The 13,311-nt window shown below is 37.0% G+C and overlaps 1 long non-coding RNA gene across 1 annotated transcript in view; it reads right to left on the bottom strand.

Moving 5' to 3' along the window:
- Positions 1 to 207: 207 nt before the first annotated feature.
- LOC106016774 (uncharacterized) overlaps positions 208 to 13,311 on the bottom strand; it is a 93,873-nt gene continuing 80,769 nt past the window's right edge. Inside the window, exons 3-4 of the long non-coding RNA XR_011803662.1 lie at positions 1,316 to 1,395; positions 208 to 955 (exon numbers count right to left, since the gene is read on the bottom strand). This is a non-coding gene — a long non-coding RNA (uncharacterized lncRNA). The remainder of the gene's footprint in view (positions 956 to 1,315; positions 1,396 to 13,311) is intronic.

Below are 13,311 nucleotides of genomic sequence, written 5' to 3'. Positions count from 1 at the left end.
GGTTGGTTTAGCTTCATCAACCCAGCTACTACCAAAGTCAAAACATAGAGTGACACACAATTTAAGTGTTAGTTAATAATGTCTTGGGGAAGAGGCAAGAAGAAACAGAGAGAAAAGAAAAGAAAAAAAAAAAAAAAAAAAAAAGAGGTGCTGATGAGAGAAACATGATGGGATATTTAACATTTAATAAATATTAACAAACACGCACAAAAACAAGTTATACAGAGAGTCCTTTGCTTGCTCAACATATTGCAGTGATTTAAAAAACAGAATGCCTAGACACAGATGAAACATTTGGAGACTACATATGCTATTGCATAGGGTATGTGGCATTATAAATCACTTGTATACACAGAATTAAAAGCTTGCAACTTTAAATGTTGTTGTTGAAACAGAGTTAATGGTAAACTATGAAGCTTGACTGCCTGCTTCCAAAGAACTACCCAAACCTGTCTCCTTCTTCCCCCTTTGCTATCCTCACCCTTCCTTCAAATAAAAAAAATAAAATAAAATATAATAATCCAGCTTGCCTTCTGTTCCCATAGAAGCATCACAGATGAATAAATACAATAATTTACTACTCCTAAAATAGCAGTAATCACCTGGTAAACATATTAAGACATATTTGTCTTGTTAATACCACTTGTATCTGCCAACAGCAGTTTTGAAGATTCCCCAGGGCATAACAATTAAGACTGCTACCGTTTCAAACATGTACAAGGCGAAGTATGGCATATGGATTTGGGTGTCTGGGCCTTTTTACAGAACTTGATAGGAATCATGGATTTCCCATTTATTCTGTCAAAAAAAGAATTATGAGCTGCTCATCCTTTAGCTGGAAGGTATCCACAAGAGTACTATAAACTCTCCATTTAGAAGGATGCATTTCTGTTCTTTGAGTATTTATAGGTGCTATGACATCATAATGCTGGGAATCATAGTATTTATATGTTTTCTGTAAAAGAACCATTTACAGTAAAGCTATTAGAGAAAGTGAAGAACACTAGCTAGCCCATCAACAAGTGCTACATAAACACAAACAAGATACATAAAATCAGAAGCAGGCCATGAATACAATATTAATCACATAGCTGGAAATTAATCTTACTTTTGTCATAATATACTCATCTGAGCAAAAGAAACCCAGAGCAATTAAGGACTTTTTTTTTTTTTAAAAAAAAAAAAAAAAAAAAGAGAGAAAGAAATGGAAAAAACATTTTACTAGGAATACACTAGCTTTCCGTTCACCTACTATACTGCTAGATGTCCTTTAGTTTCATCCTCCAGTTTCTCCTGTGCATCCTTGCACCCTTACCCTGCTCTGTAGGATAATTGACGGCCATTACATCATGAAATGTGGTTCACCCTCTTCTTGTTCTGTGCAAATGCCTGTAACTGAAAAATGCTTTGTTTTTCTATGCATGTAATAAAGTAGTTGTCACGTGTGGCAATTTTACATGATGTTGCATCTATTCAACACGGAACATAGTCAGCACAAGTGAACAAATACAAAGAATAATCCACTTTTGTATGAAATCAAGTTTTAATGAAATTGTCATTAATATTTATGTTAACTATTAAAACCTAAAGAGACATGTCAACATTAGCATCTGAGCAACCTAGAAACACATTAGCCTCTGGTTTCAGAGAAAAGCTGTTTTAAATGCAGAAGCTCTGATTTCTCTTCCAGCGATGATTGTTTCTTTTGAAAGCTTTCCTCCCTACATCCACCCTCATCTTCCTTCCAGATGTTTATGGAGCCAACAGCAAGTGGTATGGAAAAATGAATATATGCAGTTGTAAGGGTAGATTGACTTTTATTTGTTAAAAATTTCTCTAGTAAGATTTGCTGATGACAGAAGAGCAATATCTTGCCACTCCACACTCCCCTGTTCCCTAGCTACTATTCTGTCAGCAGCTGCTGATTTCCCAATATCTTTTATTTCTAGTTGCCAGTGTGCAGAACAGGTTCCTGGTGATCATCAAGAATGGACGATAATAAGAAACTTACGGTTAGTATGTTATTGAAGCTTGCTTTCCTCAAAATCTGAGCAAATTCACCTGTGTTAAACATGATCCCTTCTAACAATTATGCAAGATCTATTTGTACAACAGCAAGATATAGCAGGAAGGAACCTCTGGCACATCTACTTTTCCTACAAAATACTCTCCAGGAAAGCAGTGCAGCTTGAGTTCCAGCTCAGATCTCTCTCTCTCTCTCTCTCTTTCTTTTTTTCCTCCTCCTGATTTAGAAATCAGCCAAGCATTATAATAGGCATGGATTTCTGTTTTGCAACCAGACACACATTGCACTAAAGAATATGGTAGACTGCAAAAGCATAGGTTTATCTGATCATTCCCACCTTATCCTCCTTAAAAACAAACATACCACACCTAAAAACAAACACACACACAGACAAAAACTCAGAACAAAACTCATTATCATACAATACACATGCACACAGTCAAACATATAAAGTATTCCTCTTGAGAAATGTACCTCATACATCCTATTAATCCCTCATGGCTGCAAAGTGCAGTGAATTTACAGAAACTCCCCAAAGATGTTCTGCTTTTGAAACAAGCCATGCCCAAACAACAAGAAAAACACAGGTAAAATTATTCATTTGAAAACTTTTGCTAAATCCTCCTTTCTATTTCAGAGGATAGAAGTGAGTGGGATCTGTCCTAATTAGCTCAGGGTCAAGACCTGAAATGGAGCCACTGCTGTTAATCTGTGCCCCAGATGGAGCACATTGAGAGAGGCAGCATCAGAGAAATTGTTGCAATTCATTTATAACTGCCTGGTGTGCTCTGTCCATACTCAGCTGGATTAATCAATCATTAGCAACCTTAACTGTGAGCCTAAAAATCTGCTGGCAGATTAAACGCTAAAAATGGACAGCAAGTCAGGTACAGACACTGCAAGGACAATTCAAACTGGTCTCCAACAGCTCCTTTCTTCCCAACGAGCAAGCTCCAGGCTCTTTTTGGCCACGCGAGTGCATGCTGTGCAATGTACCAGCCGTGCTTGTGGTGAGTGGATACGTCCAGTTCTGTGTGCAACTGAGCTTTCCCTGTCGTGTGGCTGAGTGCTTTCCCTCCTCCTGGGGGAAGCTAGTGGGATGGCTGCAGCCTTGGCAGCCAAGATGTGGTGAGAGGCAGCCCCCAGTGCTTAAATCTCATTACTGCCTCGCCATCAACTGGAGCCGCCTTGAGGGGTGGGGGGGGCCGCTGGGTTTTGCTAGATATCATCAAGGTAGAAATAAATGCTTTTTCCAGTGGATGAGGAGGGGAAGACTATCTGGAAGTACACAACCAAACACACACATTCAGCTCTGGTGATTTTCCCCATAATCAAGGAACTACTAATTATTTTACAGTCAGTAGAATCATTGTTCAATCTCCCTTGGCCAGAGGAAACACTGCAAGGGACATAGTTTTGTCAAAAACTGATTCCCTCCCTCAGGTACCACTTAAAAAGAAATAAACAACACACCCACAAATTCTTTTGTAATATCATTATTGTATCATCATTTCCCAAGCATCAGAAAACCATTTTCTTATGGTCTTTTAGCATCACATTCATATTTGGTTCTGGATTCCTTTGGGTTTTTGACAAACCAGTGAATGAAACAAAGAAGTGGGTGAGGACTTTTTCTTCCCCCGCCCCAAGTTTATTTTGGTTTCTTCATTAATGTATGCAGAAGAATGTTTCATTTAAAGAATTCATCTAATAGAGCCAAATAAAACACACACGTGCCACCCCTGTGCCTGAATGTTTACATTTCTATTACTGTACTAGCTTTAGTGAGAGATGGTAACAGAGCAATTGGAACAGGATAGACCTTACTACAGTGGACAGAAATTAGACAACATGCAGTTTTCTCTGATGAGCCAAGGGCAGATGAAAGCACAATTACCTGTTTCAGAAAGGGAAATGTGCAGAAAGAATATGACAATTTTTTGTAGCAGACAGTATGACATTCTTGTTACCAGAATATGTAAAATGATCTATTTCGCTTCTTGAAATGGCAAATCCTTTTCCTAGTTCTGTATCTGCTCTGTAACTCTTTTATTCAGTAGTTAGGGAGTATATAACAAAAGCCTACATACTTCCAAGCATTTACAAACCAAGTATCAGACAGTCAGCTACTGCAGCAGAAAATTACGTCGATTATTTCATTTGAGTTTACAGAAGCCAGAAGGTCTTGTGTTAATGGCATCTCTCCAAAGCAGGTTCTACAAGAGATTATACATTTTTGTAGTAAATCTTGGAAATCTCTGAACAACTTAAGTGTATATTGATTTCATTTCCCTATTCTCACAGGCCACACCTACACGTAAGTGTATGTTTGTGGAGACTTCACACAAACAAGTGCTAAATAGGCCTCATTTATTTTTGCATTTTTTTTCTTGCCAGTTGGGAACTAGACCCATCTGACTTCTGCTTTGTTTTTGTTTGTTTGTTAATTATTATTATTCACATAGTTTCTTCTCCCTTCTACTATGTCATTGCTAAGCTGAGGAGGCTGAATTAAGTTCTTACATAGATCAAAAGGAAAAACACTGCAGTTAAGGCAGCAATGAAGCAAGCTCCACTCCTGCTCCCCTCAGCATGTTTCAGCCACTCATCAGAGTAGCTGGATGCAGAAGGCCAATTCCAAGCCCCTGCCCTCGCCACTGACCTGGATCAGAGTGGCAGAAGCTTTTTCCAGCACTGGCCACCAGTTTACTAGAAAGCAGAAATAGATCCTTCGGTTTATCTCCCTCAGAGCTACAGAGTAATAGAGGGGTAGAAACGCTTTGATGTAACATTCATCCCGGCTGGACTTGATCCAATGACCTATAGGTGAAAGGCTCTGTGTATCCCATTACCATTCCTTTGAGTCATCCCGACCCTTTGTTCCCCACCTTTATTAAAAGACCTGAAGATTAATGCAGTGAACAAAAGGCAGAAAGATAAATCTCAGTCTGTGATACATTTCAGAAGTGATGTTTCAGGGGGAAAATTATTATTTTTTCTTTTTTATTTTTTTTTTTTTATGTGCAACAAAAATCACCATAAAATCTGATAATGCTGATAGGTATCTAGCTTGAGGCTTCTATAACTTTGAAGTGATTGTAGGTAAAGATATTGTTCAGAGTTTAAATTTTACAACATTAAATGGTTTTGTTATCTTTCCAATTCCAAAGCAGAAGAGTAACTCAGTTCCTCCAGGAATCAACACAATTAGTCATCTGCAGATATCATAAAATTATTTTTTTTTTCCTAAAAAAATGTAAATCCTCTCATTATCTTTAAAATACTTGCAGTTTATCTTGCTTTTAAATTTAATGAGGGGAAATGTGTGCCAAATTAGAATTAAATGTGTCTTACTTACCTGGCTTTTTATCTTGGTCAATTTTGGACTATTGTTTCTAATGAGAACCATTCTTTACTTTCTACTATCAACTATCAAGGCTGTCATTTAGTCCAGATCCTCCTCCTCTTCCTTTATTTTAAGGTGTTTGTGTGATCTCACTGAATTGAAAAGCAGGGCTGACTTATGTAACTGTTCTGGACAAGTCTATGCTGACTCAGATAATTTCTAATCTAAAAATGAATTTTCTGTCTTCCCTTGCTTTCATTTGGAATCTGAAGTTGCTTCTTATACAAGTAGTCAGGACATTCAAAGCAGTAAGCAATGAAAAATATCCTGAAATTTATGCTGGCCCAGCTTTTGCCCCACTGGTTAATTTTCTGCAGTCTTAGATGTTGGCACCTTCAGTAATACATTCTTAAGTGACTACTCATTTTGTAGCTAGCTCTGCCACTACTTCTGGCCAGAATTTATGCTTAGATAAGCATACATGCATCTCCTCAAAGTATTTATGTAAGTTGTCACAGCTTTCTATTAAAAAACTCCATGTAAAGATTTGCAAGTGATGAGATGAAACAAACAAACAAACAAACAACAACAACAACAAAAAAAAAAACCACCATTTGTAAATAACTTTGTCATGAAATAAATGCTTTTAAGAGCATGATCCACAGATGTATACATTGGAAAAAAAAAAAAATCCCCGATTGATATCTTTTTATACAGCTAGCACATGCTCATTTAGTGCTTTCTGTTTTCGTCTGGGAGCTTTCTCATTGCACATCCTCTAAATGGTTTCAAGCAGTCAGGATATGGCCTACAGGCAGTGGGAGAAAGGCTCCAAAAATTCTTAAATATAAATAACCAGTTCAGGCTAGATGTTGGTTCTTTTTTTTTTTTGGTTTAGCAGGAAGGAACAGTATTTCACACTTTCTGTGCTAACTTAGAGGTCCTTGCACTTTTTGGCCCCACAATGAGCCACTAATTCCCATAGCATATCAGTAGCTCCTGCCTTCAGTGCAAAATGACACTCCTCCTTGCTTCTAAGTACAGATGAAAAGAAACTATCCTGGATTTGTCTTTGCCAAGATTGCAATGGAACTGTTACACAATAAATGTTAGGCTCTTCTTGTAGTTTTTAGAATATTTAGATACTCAAAGTATTATTTTGTTCTTGTATTTCCCATCATAACTAATTTATTCCCCTGCTTCCAACTCCTCAGTCCTAAACAGAGCTGAACAACAATGAACTCTACATAAATAATCCCACCAATTGCCACAACTTCCTCATTAAAGGGCCTTTCAAGTGTTTTCCCACCACTTTTTACTGACCCCCAAGACCAAGGATATCAACCTTTAGATGGATGAATGTTTGCAGAAAGAATGGACATAACTTGCAGAAGCAAAATATGAAATTTGAGTACACGTTTTTAAAAGTGTGAGTCTATACCTCTGAGCCATCCAAACCACAGTATTTTAATTAATTAGCTAATCAAAAAGAATTATTGCTTAATAAAAACAATAGAGAGTATACAAATGATTTTGGGATAAAACCCAGAAATCTTGGAGAATATCAATCAAAACCACAAACATCTGACGAAGAAGAACATGTGATCCATGGCTCTGATATTGAAGGGAGTTGTCGGTGAACAAAGTTTTAATATTGCTCCACCACTAGATGTTGCGTGACTGACCAGTCATAACATTGGTCTTGTCTCCTGTTTTTCCCCTTTCACCTGTTAACTTTAATATCTTACATAAGTAGACTACTGAAATGGAGATGATGCTTTCCTTGTCCTAATTTCCTATGCAATTCCTCATCAGAGTGATAAAGAAGTGGCCTCAAATATGCATTTGTTATCTCTGGACTACAACAATAAAAGATGGCTTCAGCACTCTAGTTATTTGTACTGTTTCTTCAGTACATATTCTCAGAAATACTGAAAATACATCAAAACTCTCCTCTACAGGTTACTCTCTACAAAACTATGAAACTAAATGCCTTACTTTTTGACTCAACGCACCCCTTCTAAGAGATCACTTAAAAGGTCAGATGAAGATTACAGCTGAGATCAGTTCTTCTCTGGCACAGGGAGATACCTAACAAATCAGGATAGAAATGATTTATGCTTGGGCATAGCTTTCTTGAGATGCTGGAGCAAGACTGCACAATAAATTGTTCTCACCTCAACAAGTTCAAGATGTTGCTGTATACACATAAACAGGTGTATTTCAAAAAGCAAACCAAACCTCTAAACCCAAGATAATAGGTTAAAAATCAGGACAAAAAGAACCACAAAATATCCACAAAATAAATGCAGTCACAATTCACAGTGATCTGAAAGGACATGAGCTTCCTCTAGAAGAAAACCTAAGTTGAAACCAGTGATAGTTATTCTGATACAAAGATGACAACAACAATATGATCTGCCCAGTGAAATTGCTAAGAATGCTGGAGGGTCGATTGTCAAGAAAGCTATTTGTTTTGAATTATTCACTTAGTTTCTCAGTTAATTAATTTCAAGAATCTGGCTATTACATCCAGGCTATGATCCTTCAAACCGTGTTTTTTAATTGTTGATAGAAAAGATGAAATTCTTTCTTCTTTTGAAGCTGAAACAGAAATCATTGCAAGAAATATAATAATAAAAAACACAACACACACAAAAAAATAAAAAACTATAGCTCCCAGAACTGACAGAAAATTAACATGGCTTAATAAAACTCATGGTGGGCTTGTTATTGCTGCTGTTTCTTAGAAGGGCATAAATGCATTGACGAGTGCTCCTTCACACAGAATCCCTCAATTTACAGCATTTGGATAAGCCTGTGGCTACGAATAAATAAATAAATAAATGTTGATTTCTCTCTGTTATAAATGTCTTATCCCTCTCACATACATGTATGAGCAATTTGCAGAGACAAGCAAAGCATGGCTGAGAGAATGCACAGAGCAGAGGGCAGGGTATGAACCTGGACTTGTTCCAGTTGTTTGAAACTTGGGAGAAGTCACCAGTATTTCAGTTCCTTTCATTTATTGCCATGGCAAACTCCTCGTTCAGCACCATAACCTTTCTCTGCCTGTTTCTACCACATACAAAATGGTGCTTTACTCATTCTTAAGAGCACATACTGGTTTTTACCTCCGATTTTCAAAGCAGTGCTCCAAATACAGTCTTTCTGTTGTACACTCCACTTTTCAGAAACCCAAAATAGTTTGTTAGATCTGTATGTAAACCTTGCTTCTCTGTAAGGCCTCAAAGAGAATTTATATTCATACTATATGCATGCATCTACCCTCTGTGGGATATTGCCAGCTGAGCTACAGTTTCTTCGCCATCTAATCCAAGCACATCAAAGCATCTTAGCAGCTCTGGAATGAATAACTACAGGCTTTCATGGCATAATTTATACGCATATATAATGTGGTGATCCAAAGGCATCTGCAGTCCCACAAAGCAAGTCAAGTTTCAGAACCTGGATCCTGCAAGTTCAGCCCAGCTCATGGGCTTCACAGAGATTAACCCCACTCACCATGTTCACTGGAAGGACATGAGGTATTAGTGACTCTGTCACAAAGCAGTGCCACTACCTGTGCTGCATTCAGGCATCTGGCAAAGCCATCCAGCCAACTCAGTGCAAGGCAGCCTTTGGGATATATTTTACCGCTATGGCATGTTTTCATTAGATCTGCACCTGTCAGCATTGAGGAAATGCTGGCAACCCCAAATGTCCCAATAAATTCACATCTACAAAAGGAGTTAGAGCGTTACTTTAGAGGGTTTTTGTTTGTTTAATATTTTTATATATGATCCAAGCATTCAAATTTGGGCTTCAGACAGCAACTGAGTATTAGTTGCTCTTTTAGCTCAAACACTCCATGTTGCTCCTAATATAGGGAATATCTTCCAATTCAGATGACCATTACCTTTTCTTAATTTAAATTCTGCCATAAATCGTACCTTGCATATGACCTGGCAGTAAGCTTTATATTTAAAAAAAATAAAAAAATAAAAATTAATACAAGTAAATCTAGAAATTCAGAGAGGCCAAACTGTTGTCATATTACTATGTTACAGTAAATATAGCCTGTTCACTTCTTATCCTTCAAATCATGTTTTGGGTTCACATGAACCAAGATGTTCAACTAGTTACCAAGCTCTTGGAGACAGATGAGTTTTCTGTCTGTAGGTATGTTTAGATGTGTGCAGCTAGGTGTTTTTGGGCATGGTGAAGATAGATTCCAGAAGAGCTCTACATAAATAATTTGAATCCTTTCTGTTTAAGCGCCAGAGTAATTCACCAGAGATCCTTAAAGAGTTTCAGCAGGATGGGCATACAGACTGTGTAATTTTTATACCTGCATCAATAAAGGCAACACCTGACTGCATAGGTTTTTGGACAATACTTCAATACCTTTACTCTGTAATTTATTCTGATGCTGTAGTGGAAACAGTCTTCCCCTGGACATCTGGACTCAAAGGAAACTGAAAACCCAGCCCTTGGCACATGAACAATGAAATTAAATATTTTGTTGTACTATCCAGTGGATCTTCAAAAATATCTGTGAGAACAGGACACTAGGTTGTAACATCATATAAATAATTGTACTTCTCAGGTGGAACCATTGCATATCTGTAAGCAAAACCATTACCTTCAAAATAATAATTTTGAAGAAGGCCATCTTATTCAGTTTCATTTACTCTACAAAAAATAAATAAATAAATAAATAAATAAATAAATATATATATATATATATATATATATGATTATATTCTCAAACAGAATACTCATCTTGTTAAGTCAAACTGTACTGCAAGTCATTGCATCACTCATGTTCCTCATGCAAACTGCTGTTTAAGTGCCTCCTTCCAGCCTCTGGCTTGACTATATTTTTACAACAACCAGACCTCCCTTCAACCTTTAGTCAGCTCACAAGTCTTACATGCTCCAGCTATAACCTGCATCAAGGAAACATGAGTAGGAGTCTCCTGAGCTAAAATTCCTGTAATGCATTTATACCTGGGACAAAGTTGTATCTAATCCTGCTTCTTCCTCCAAAGAAACAAACCCTTTTAAAAGCAAATAAGTAACACTACATCTTTATGGAGGCTTAAAAAGCACTATTCAGTAGCTCTTTCCTCCACCTTCCAAGATGTAAATGATTGCTAATAAGCCCACATAACATAAAAATGGACCTTGCTGTTTTCTGCAATTCACAGTTAATGATTACAAAGGTCGGTTTTAAAGACAATATCAAAGAAAGCTGCCCCAGATGAGGACTTCATTCTTGAAAATGTTGGAGTTCTGAAGAAGTCTCATTTTAACTTAGTGAAACTCTATCAAAGGACTTCCTAAACTGTTGGTGAAGGGGGAGGGGGCGGGGGGGGGGGGAGCAAATGGTATGATGAAACTTTCAGTTTGACTCATGGCTGTATCTGAAAGAGTAAAGGTGGCCCAATACATTTTTATTTATTATATCAGTGATGAGAGAGAAGAATGACAAGCCAAAGAACTAGTTAGTCAGTTTCATCTCCAAAGTTCATCCCCAATTATTAAAATATTTAACAACACTTTATTTAAAATCTACCATCCAACTAGTTCTGTGCTCCATGCAGTGAAAATCAGATTTGTAGAAAGCTGCAGAGAAGCAATACATCATCTTTATACCTGGTGACATGCTAAGCTTTGATCTTTCAGTCTGCCTTAGGCTAGGATCAGAAAGAGGGGACCAAAGCCAGAGCCTTTAGTTTCATGGACTGTTTTGATTCAAGTTATGGGGATACACTGATCCACTCGGTTAGTCACATCTTTTCATCTGTCTGCAGTGTCAGTTAGACAGAAATGAGAAAAAAAAATCTTTTAATTTTTGTCCAAATATCATTAAAACCCATCACTTGAAAAGTATCCTTAGAATAAAAATCAAATGTAAGATAAAAACCAAGAACAACTTAAGCTGGATCACCACAGAAGAGGAAAAATAAGAAATTGCTCCTAAGTGCTGTCCATCCATGCAAATTTTTAACTGCTCATTCTGCATATTTAAAACACATATTAAGAATTCAAGATTTCTTCACTAACAAAAGTCCCCATAGCCATTTGCCTATGGTTACTTTCCTTTATAAAATGCACATGCATAGATTGCCTTGAAGACTTCCTATGAACAGCCTATGCCAAGCATCAGAGACTCAAGCCTAACATCTAGTTAAAATGATGTCTACGGTCATAGACCTGATTCTTTTCACAGTGAGTTCCAAAGCCCTTTTTTCCCTGATATTGTTTACTATAACCTTGCTGTAAACTAGTTCAGACTGTCAGATATAATTCTCCCATTCTCCCAATGGTCCCACACCAGCATCTTTGGAGTTTTTGCAGCAAGTGGGTGGAAGACAGAAGACGAATTTCGACAAGGAAAATTAATTGAAACCCACCCAGCACAGAAACAACTGTACTTCTCCTAAGCCATGCTTTTCAATTGCAAAACTTCTCCCAAAGCCTATGTGGACAGGTTTACTGGGAAAAACAAACCAAAACCAAACCAAACCAAAATCAACACTTCTGAGTAAATTTTCATGGACTTCGGTTGATTACAGGAATACACTTCTTGTTATAATTTTTCACTGTAATTTCTGCTCCTAAATCCCTTAGGCCCATTTTCAAACAGCTGATTTATTATGATTGTGTTTTCCGTTCCAAAGAACATATATGAAAAGGCAGCAATACCAACAACTGAAGAACTGTTTGCAAACTTAATCTCCATTTTCTTAAAATCAGGCATTGCTATGACAACATACTACTACCACACTACAGCTCCAGCAATACAGGTAACACTATTAATCTCTACAGTACTTTCCTCTATATTCTGCTATCAGATTTGAATCCTTGTGAATGTAATTCAGCTGGTGTTTTAATTTGCCCAGGCCTAATGTATTGTAACTCTTATTTTACATCCTCACAGACAAAACACCAATCATAGTCTCCAATATATGATCCTGAGGTCCTGTTTTGTATCACCATTGTAAACAACACGTTTCAGCCCTTAGCAACATTAACCTCATTCAATAACCTCCCCCCTCCCTGTCACGTTTTCCAGTTGTCCCAATGACCCTTAGTTTGACTGCAGATTTCTTGTGTATATATATATACACACACACACACACACACACACACACGTATATATATATATATATAATATTCTGCAAACTTAACTTGGTTTCTCATGTTTCATTTACTACTTTTACTTCTTGGAGTTTTTACACTTCACTAACTTTCCTTATATTTTTCATATTTTTTTATTAACTTTCTCCTTCGATATCTTATACTTCAAATAAGCCAAGTCTTATTTATACTTCAAATACACTTCCCTTTTTTTTTTTTATCAGTTAATTAAAAGACAAAAAAAACCCTTTCTTCATCTCAGTATGCTTTTCCCACTTCTTTCACTAGACTCTTATACTGTGGATCAGAGTACAGAAAGAACGTGTTTTGTTTAAAAACTGTTCTTTTGAAAACGGGGGTTTAAGATTAAGGTTTTGGAGAACAAAACTCATTTGAAGGTCCACCAAAAGCAACAGGTTAGCAAAATAACAAACAAACATGCAAACAAAACAAACGTTCAAAAAACTAAAGAAACAATGGAGGAGACTAAAAGGACAATGAAGGCTGTCTACAAAAAAATCTCAGAGATGGGTAAAATAATGCCCTGAAATCAAGGAATCCAGGTCGCCACCTTTATGGAACTCATTTCAACTAGCTGAAGAGCTGAAACCAAGTTAAAGGCAATTACAGAATTAAAGATAAAACACATACACACAACCACACCTTAGCAAAACAGAAGACAAAACAAAAATGTGCATTTTGAACTATTTAAAATACGTTTGATGAGTAACACAAACTATCTGCTGAGGTTCAGTCTCTAGCCCCCAGCTTCAATGCTCAGCCCCCATTC

The sequence above is a fragment of the Anas platyrhynchos genome, chromosome 1 (genome assembly GCF_047663525.1).
Source record: "Anas platyrhynchos isolate ZD024472 breed Pekin duck chromosome 1, IASCAAS_PekinDuck_T2T, whole genome shotgun sequence".
In the NCBI taxonomy this organism is placed as follows: domain Eukaryota; kingdom Metazoa; phylum Chordata; class Aves; order Anseriformes; family Anatidae; genus Anas; species Anas platyrhynchos.
The sequence above is the reverse complement of the archived record's forward strand: the minus strand, read 5'-3'. Positions and strand labels throughout refer to the sequence as shown.